Source organism: Elephantulus edwardii, unplaced genomic scaffold, assembly GCF_000299155.1.
Source record: "Elephantulus edwardii isolate Elephantulus edwardi_28Jun2011 unplaced genomic scaffold, EleEdw1.0 scaffold00203, whole genome shotgun sequence".
NCBI classification, from domain to species: Eukaryota; Metazoa; Chordata; class Mammalia; order Macroscelidea; family Macroscelididae; genus Elephantulus; species Elephantulus edwardii.
In genome coordinates, this window is record NW_006399953.1 from 4,863,529 (window position 1) to 4,872,926 (window position 9,398).

The following is a 9,398-nucleotide window of genomic DNA, read 5'->3' on the forward strand; positions in this document are numbered from 1 at the left end:
TGGTATGAAGATCAAGTGTTCAATGTTAATGCATTTGGCTTTCCACCCACTGAACCTTCTCCAACTACTAGGTATAAAAAATGTTTGATTTAACCTCAGTAGGAATTCTGTAATACTGACAGTAGTAATTGTCTGATCTTGTTTCATATATTAACAATTTTGAGGCAGCAGGTTTTGTGTCAGAATGGAGAAACCAATGGAACATGGAAGTTGGATCACTGTTTTCTATGTAACTGAAAACTTGCATAATGGTCCAAGTTTGAAGAACATTTTTTGCTTTGATTTTAACTGTTAAGGATTTCCATGTTACTTGTTTGCTGAGACAGCAGGGTTGTTGAAAAGTTCATGCGAGGTAGAAGAACAGAAGCATTGACTCCCCATGTAATTATAGAGTCCTGACTTTTTTTATTATTGTTGTCTAAACATTTACTAAGTATCTACTATGTTTCACCGAACTCGCTCAGCATTTCTTAAGCTTAAGGAGCTGAGGAAGAAGTTCAGACCTAGAGTTGCTGTAATCAAGGACGCTTTGGGCAGAATATTAAATGATCCAGGAAGTATTAAAAGAAGATGGAAGGAATATACTGAGTCATTATATAGAAAGGAACTGGTAGATGCAGAGGAATTTAAAGAAATAACATATGAGCAAGAGCCTATGGTGATGAAGGAAGAAGTTCAAGCTGCTTTGAAGGAAATAGCAAAAAATAAGGCCCCAGGAATAGATGATATACCAATTGAAGTTATTCAGATAACAGATGTTGCCCTGGATGTGCTCACCAAGTTGTGCCAAGAAATCTGGAGAACAATCACTTGGCCAACTGACTGGAAGAGATCTATATTTGTTCCCATTCCAAAGAAAGGTGACCCTACTGAGTGTGGAAACTACAGAACAGTGTCACTGATTTCACATGCAAGCAAGATTCTACTGAAGATTATCCAAAAACGATTAGAACAGCACATCAGCAGAGAACTGCCGGAAGTCCAGGCTGGATTTAGAAGGGGTTGTGGTACTAGGGATATTGTTGCTGATGTTAGATGGATCTTGGCTGAAAGTAGAGAATACCAGAAGAATGTCTATCTGTGTTTCATTGATTATGCGAAGGCATTTGACTGTGTGGATCATAACAAACTGTGGCTGACTCTGAGAAGAATGGGAATCCCAGACCATTTAATTGTGCTAATGTGAAACCTGTACTTGGATCAAGAGGCAGTAGTCAGAACAAAGCAGGGTAACACTGCATGGTTCAAAATTTTGAAGGGTGTACACCAGGGATGCATCCTGTCTCCATACCTTTTCAAGATGTATGCTGAGCAGATTTTCCGAGAAGATGGGCTCTATGAGGAGAATTGTGGCATCAGGATTGGTGGAAGATCTATTAACAATCTGCGTTATGCAGATGACACAACCCTGCTTGCTGAAACTGAGGAGGACCTCATGCACTTGCTGCGAAGGGTCAAGGACTGCAGCCATCAGTATGGACTAAGGCTCAATGTCAAGAAGACAAAGATTCTCACCACTGGACCAATTGGCAGCGTCAGGATGGATGGCGAAGAGATTGAGATTGTTCACAGCTTCAGTTTGCTCGGCTCCACAGTCAACACTCTTGGCACCAGCAGTCAGGAAATCAAAAAGCGTATCGCGATGGGAAAGTCTGCTGTTAGGGACCTCTCTAAAGTACTCAGGAACAACGGTGTCTCTCTGGAGACTAAGGTGCGCCTGATACAGGCCATGGTATTTGCAATCGCTTGTTATGCCTCAGAGAGTTGGACAATGACTAGGGAGGACAGAAGGAGAGTGGATGCTTTTGAGCTGTGGTGCTGGAGAAAAGTACTGAATGTACCATGCACTGCCAGGAAAACAAACAGATTCATCTTGGAGAGGATTAAACCAAGCTACTCCTTGGAGGCAAGGATTCTGGGGCTTCGTCTGACATACTTTGGACATGTTGCCAGGAGGGACGGGTCCTTGGAGAAGGACATCATGCTTGGGCTGGTGGAGGGACAGCGCAGGAGGGGAAAGCCCTCTATGAGATGGATTGATTCGGTGACTTGGGTAATCGGGATGGGTGTGTTGGAGGCAGTGCGGTTGGTGCAGGATAGAGCAGGGTTTAGGGCTGTTGTGCATAGGGTCGTATGAGTCGAAAACGACTCGACGGCACATAACAACAACAACAACAACTATGTTTCATTCAAGAACAAAAGAGTGAAAGTTTTAAGAAGCAGTTTACAGCTTCCACATATAAGGGGAACTTCATAATAGATCTATCCTAAAAGGGATTTTCCTGAGACGAGTGGGTACCTTGTCACTAGAAATATTTGAGTAGTGATTGCATAATGATGGCCTGGATTGGGCTTTCTTCCTTTTTTTTTTTTTTTTGTTTGTTTGCTTTGCAGTGTTTAGATAACATTCTGAATAGTTTCCAGTGTTGGAATATTAGGAAATTTCTCATAAGGGTATAGATTTCTGAGTTCTCTTAAACAATCAGAAGCTCTAGCAATACTCAGGCTAAATCCTCACCTGGTTCTATACCACTACACTAAAGTAAGTCACACAAGTTATTAAACATATTAAAGTTATTAACATTACAAAATATGTTTCGATTCATTGTTGGCTCCTTGGGGCTTAGTTCTGTTTTGGGATTCTGTCGAGTGGGAAGGGTATAGTCTCTTGAAGGTGTTTATCAAGAAATCTGCACTCTGTGAGGAACAAGTCCATATCCTGGGTTGTAAAGTGAGCAAGGAGGAGTTCTGTGAAGGTTTTGACTCTGATATTAATAACTGAGTGGTTACCATGATCTCTTCAGAGACCCAAATAACTGGTCAAAGACTGAAGAGACCGTTCCTCGGGAGCCCTGGGTACACTGAGTGACCTGTGTAGGAAGAAAGATCCTGGTCCTGTTACCATTGTTCTCGATTCACTGAGTTGACTGCTGCTTCGCATCTCCTGTATCACACTGTGCCAGATCCTGCATGCTCTACATTGTAAGGATTCCTGCTATGAGACCAGCTCCCCAGTGGAGCAGGTACATGAGCTGGGCCTGCTGCATGAGGAGATTCATGACCCAGGTCCTGTGGGTGCACTGAGCAGCCTTGCACAAACGGAGGAGACCCTGGATGATATGATGGGCCAGACCTCAACCCACATCATTTTCCGGAGGCCCCAGTAATGCCCAGCCCATCAGACTCAGTGGTTCTCCATCCTGCGTGATTAGAGCCTTGATCTTCAATGGGTGCCCCATTAAAGTCCTTCCCCCACCTAGACCTTCCTGCTACCTAGGTGTATCCTACAGTTCATTTGACCTTCAACCTTCACATGTCCAAGAAAGAAAAAGCAGCCCAAGATAAGCTGACCCGGCCCTTCCATTTCAGCTCTGAAAAACAGTAGGCTCTCTTGCACCTTGGACCAGGCCAGGCCACCGGTCAAATCTTCTACAAGCCAGAAGCTTATGATGGACTTGGACCAAGAAGACCCCAATGATGACTTAAATATTTGACTGACCAGGAGATTTGGATAGTCCATAAGTGGGTGGAAGAGTGAAGATCCAGACACTCCATCTTTTCATTGCTTATAGTGCTCTGTCCCTGCTCTACCTTTGTTTCCTGTGTCTGTCCATCTGAACGAGGAGGAAAGGCTGAGCAGGACAAAAAATGGGGGGAGGAAATAGGACCCTCTTCTGTTTCTAATGAATTCCTTTTCTTAATAATAAAAAAATATGCTTGCCCTATACTCATATACTATACTCGTAGCCTATTATACTCATATACTATACTCATGGCCTATTAAGTGGCAGTCGCATTATGTCTGCGAAGACAGAGTACATAATAATTACTAAAATATGCTGACCATCATCTGTACCTTCAGCAAGTTGTAATCTTTTCGCTTATGGAAAGTCTGGTCTCTCTGTTGATGTCTGATCAGGGTAGTGTTTTATGAACGTTCGGGTGACTAGCAATTTCTTAAAATAAAACAACAATGGAGTTTGCCTATCCAAAAAAAATCCAAATTATTGACTATACAATAAATAATACAGCAAATATTTTTAAATCAGACCAGTCAGTCTCTATTAGGTATCGGGGTGATCAATAATTTCCCCCTTTTAATATTTACATATTTAAAAATCAAGTTAATTGAATATAAATATCTAAATTTTTTCCTACAAATGTAAAAAGCTTAGTTCTATATATTGTTGTTGTTGTTATGTGCCATCAAGTCGCTTGCTACTCATAGCGACCCAATGTACAACAGCCCTAAACTCAGTTCTGTCCTGTGCCAATCGCACCCTCTTCGATACACCCATCCTGATTACCCCAGTCACTGAATCAATCCACCTCATAGAGGGCCTTCCATTCCAGTGCTGTCCCTCCACCCTACCAAGCATGATGTCCCTCTCCAAGGACCAGTCCCTCCTTACAAGGTGTCCAAAATATGTTAGACAGAACCTCAGAATCCTTGACTCCAAGGAGCTGCCCAGTTTGACCCTTTCCAGGATGAATCTGTTTTCCTTGCAGTCCATGGTATTCTCAATACTCTTCCCCAGCACCACAGCTCTAAGGCATCAATTCTCCTTCTATCCTCCTTAGTCATTGTCCAATTCTCTGATGCATAACAAGTTATTGCAAAGATGATAACCTGTATCAGATGCACCTTAGTCTCCAGAGAGACACCATTGCTCTTCAGTACTTTGGAGAGGTCCTTAACAGCAGACTTTCCAATGACAATGCGCCTTTTAATTTCCTGTCTGCTGGTGCTGAGAGTGTTGACTGTGGAGCCAAGCAAACTAAAGCTGTGAACAATCTCAATGTCTTCATCATCCATCCTGATGCTGCCAATTGGCAGAGAATCAGATAAACACTACCAGGGTCAAGATTAAAGACCATTTTGTTCAGCCCTATTATTTCTGTCCCTCAAGTTCCTTTGCAAATTTCTTCTGATTCTCCTGCAGTCCCTGGCAAACCTAGACTGCCATTTGTGTTCTCTCTTTAGAAATATATATATATATGGAATAGTCCAACACTCAGCTATTAGATTAGGATATCTTTCCTTTACCAAATGATATTTGAGATTCATTCACTTTGCTATTTGGAGGTAGAATTACATTGTATATTGGTTTGCATTTTTTAGATTATGAATAAACCTGTGATAGGCATTTTTGAACAGAATGTTTATGTATGAATATGTTTTCACTATCATTGAATAGGTACGTAGAAATTAGGTTGGAAGGTCATATGGTATTTTTATATTAAACAATCAACATAGTTTCTAAAATAATGGTTTAGTTATGTTTTCCCACTAGCAATATGTAAGCATTTCAATTGTTTAGCATGCTCTAGAGATATTGATATTTTTAGCTAGAGCTCATATTGTACTTGTGTAATAATATTCCTTTGTAAATGTAACTTGACATAGAGTATTTTTCACATGTTTATGTGCCATCTATAAGTCTTTTAAAAAGAACTATCTCCTCAAATTTAATACCAAATTATATTGGGTTTTTAAAAGATGTTTACATGTATGGCTTTAATCCATTTGTGCTAGTTTCTATGTATGGTTCAAACTATAAGTTGACATTTCTTTTCCTCTTTTTTTTTATTTTTGCACAAGTTACTTATTGTTGTTATGTGCCATCGAGTTGCCTGCTGCACAATAACTCTGAACTCTGCTCTATCATGTGCCAATATCACTGTCTCTGACACACATGACCCTATTACCCCAGTCACTGTGTCAATCTAACTCATCCAAGGATCTTACTCTCCTATGTTGTCCCTCCACAAGCATGAGGTAGTTCTCCAAGGACTGGTCCCTCCTGGCAACGTGCCCAGTGTATATAAAATGGAGCTTCAAATTTCTTGCCTCCAAAGAATAAGCTGGTTTCACCCTCTCCAGGACAGACTTCTTTGTTCTCTTAGCAGTCCATGCTATAGTCAAAACTCTTCTCCAGCAACACAACTCAAAGACATCAATTCTTCTATCATCTTTTATTTTTTTAGCTCTCTGATGCATAACAAGAAATTGTGAAAACTAAATTGAAAATATTTTCATGTTCCCATAAGCTACCTTGACGACTTTTTAAAATCATGTGATCATATTTTGGAGGATTACATTTGGAATCACTATTCTGTTTTGTTAATTTATGACTTTATTGTTTCACAAGTTCAAAGATTTTTTTTTCTTTTATTTCAATAGCTTTGGAATTAAGGTTTTAAGTTAGGTCATATGAATCTTCCAATTTGTGCTGCTTATTTAAAATAGCTTTGTTTAATGTCTTTGCATTACTATAAACATTTTAAAATTAGCTTTTCCTTTTCTTCAAAATGTCTACTTGGATTTTGGTTGAGATTGTTTTTAATATGTTGTTGCTGTTATTTACTACTGATCCTCCAGGGGTATGTTGCAACAACAGAGGCAGTAAATTACACAAGAGGAGATTGTCTCTTTCACAGGATATCTAGTAGATTTGAATCAGATGCATTTGAATTGGAAGTGCAACTCTTTACCATTATCTACTGGACCTCCCTGTTGCTAAGATAACTAGCTAGCTTGCTAGCTAGCTGACAGATCTGTAGAAAACTGACATATAACAATTCAAACTTTATTTATTTTTATTTACTCTTACTTTTTAAATATTTACTGTACTTACCACTTAATTTCTTTAATAAATATTTTCTGCTTTGTAGCATATTATCTTTGCATACAGTTTAAAGTTATATACCTACAAAATCCATATTTTAAGTGCTACTATGAGAGCACAGAATGTGGCCCTGGGGTCTTTGAAAACTCATGTGGCCTTGGAAGGGTGAGGGTTGGTCTGTTTGTTTGTTTTTCCTCTGTGTTGTCTGGGGACTGGCTCTGGAGTGTTTGGTTGGCCAGAAGCTTCTTTTTGGAGCCAATGACAGGCCAGAATGTAGACCTAGGGTCTGTGAAAACTCATTTGAGGTCATTGAAAACTCATGTGGCCTTGGAAGGGTGAGGTTTTTTTTAATTTTTTTTTTTTTTTTCCTCTGTGTTGGCTGGGGACTGGCTCTGGGGTGTTCGGTTGGCCAGAAACCTCTTATTGGAGCCAATACCCTGGTGTCTTGGAAAACTCATTTGGGGGTCTTCGAAAAATCATGTGACCTTGAAAGGGTGATTTTTATATTTTTTTTTCCCTCTGTGTTGGCGGGACCTGGCTCTGGAGTATTTGATTGACCAGAAGCCACTTGTTGAAGCCAATGAGAGCCCAGGTTTTAACTGTCTTTCAAATGAATATTCTCCTAAGTGGTTCGTAACTTTGGATTCTAAGATTCTGAGTGATATTCCAAAGTAATGCCATAATGGTTACACATGTTTGGTAAAGCTCACTGGTTAAGACAGTCTTGGAAGCAAGAGTGGCATCCACTTCCTAAACATGTGTATAGAAACTATGAACTTAGAGGAAGAAAAATGTCTTTTGTTTATAGTATTGGTATAGATGGCACTTAACAACAACATATAACACCAAGCCCTTGTCTCCATTTTAGGGTTGGATGAAGAAGCTGGACTCTATAAGATGCTGCTCGTGTTTTGGTTGAGGTTCTGTGTATATTGTTTGGTTGTTTTTATTTAATCCTTTTGTTTAGAGTTAACACGACCTCCTGAAGGGCCATTGTATTTAAAATTTGGGCCCAAGGGATTATATTTTAATCCATTGTTACTGTATTTAAGAGGAACATTTTTCTAAGTCATACAGCACTCTAGTCAATTTGCTGTGATGAGGTAATCTGGGTTTGCTGTGACACTAAATCTTGTGCCATTTGGGTCTCAAATATCATAGTGGGCCATAGATGTGCCGAATACCGTAATGGCTACCCATCATTGGTAGTGTTTGGTGGAACTCCCAAATTGATACAAGTTTAAAAGAAGCAAAGGCATTCACTTCCTAAACCACATGCCTCTCAAAACTATAAACTTGGAGAAAAGATGATAGTTATTGAAAGGCCTCTGGATTTTTGTTCATAGGGTCACTATGAGTTGTACTCATAACAACAATAACAACAACTATAAATATGACTTTAAAACAAACATTTCCTACTGTTCATTGGTAACATAGAACATTGACCTTGTTTTTCTACACTCATATTCCAGTCACCATTTATTTCTATTTACTGGCCTATTACTTTTGCCTTATTTTGAATTGGTCTCATTGACCCAGACACACATACCCCATTGCCCAATTACTGTATCAATCATTCTCATCCTGTGTCTTTCTCTCCTGTGCTGTCCTTCCACTCAAAGGACAAGTCCCTCGTGACCATGCACCCAAAATATGTAGAATGGAGCTTCACAATCCTAGCCTCAAATGAGAAACTTGGTTTCACCCTCTTAAAGACAGACTTATTTATTGTTTGTTTGTTTTTTGAGGACTATGGTCTGTTCAAGACTCATCTCCAGCACCACAATGAAAAGAAATTTATTCTTCTGTTAGTCATTGACCAGCTCTCTGATGCATAGCAAGTAATTACAAAGACCATGGCCTGGAACAGGTGCACCTTAGTCTCTAGATTGAAACTGTTGCTTCTCCGTACTCTGGAGAAGTCTCTGACAGCAGATTTTTCCCTGTGAAATTTGTCTTTTGATTTTCTGACTGCTAATCCCAACAGTGTTGATTGTGGTGTTGAGCAAGCTATAATTGCTAACAACCTCAATCTCTTCTCCATCTATCATGATGTTGCCAATTGGCCCAGTGGTGTGAATCTTTGTCTTCCTGACGTTGAGCTTCAATCCATTTTGAAGATTACAGTCCTTTCCTTTCTGCAGCAAGTGCTTCAGGTCCTCCTCGGTTTCAGCAAGCAAGGTTGTATCATCTGCATAATGTAGGTTGCTGATAAATCTTCCTTCAATCATGATGCTACATTCCTCCTAATAAAACCCAGCCTTCCAAATTATCTGGTCTGCATATCGTTTGAAAGGTCTAGAGACAAAAACAAACAAAACCAACCCAGAACAAAACAAAACAAAAAAATCTCTGATGCATTCCTTTCCTGATTTTGAACATACAGTGTTTGGAACAAGACAATGTTTCCTTACTGTAAGGACTGCTTCCTATTCTTAGTATAGGTTTTGCATGAACACACACAATCAAGTGTTCTGAGATTCCCATTCTGTTCAAGTTTAGCAGCAATTTCTTGTTATCCACAATGTCAAATGCCTTTGCATAGTCAATGAAACACGAATAGATTTTCCAGTGGTACTCTTCGCTTTCTGTCAAGATACACCTAATATTGATGATAATGTCTCTAGTGCCGCAACCTCTTTTATATACAGTTTGTATTTCTGGTACTTCTAGATAATCTTCACAGCAAGATTTTGTTTCATATGATATTTTTTATAATTTCCATATTCTGTTCAGTCTCCATTTTGAGGAGATGGGAATGATTATGGA

The 9,398-nt window shown here is 39.5% G+C and overlaps 1 pseudogene; it reads left to right on the forward strand.

Annotated features, from left to right (window-relative positions):
- Positions 1–2,596: 2,596 nt before the first annotated feature.
- LOC102870615 lies at positions 2,597–3,494 on the forward strand (annotated as a pseudogene).
- The last annotated feature ends 5,904 nt before the right edge of the window (positions 3,495–9,398 follow it).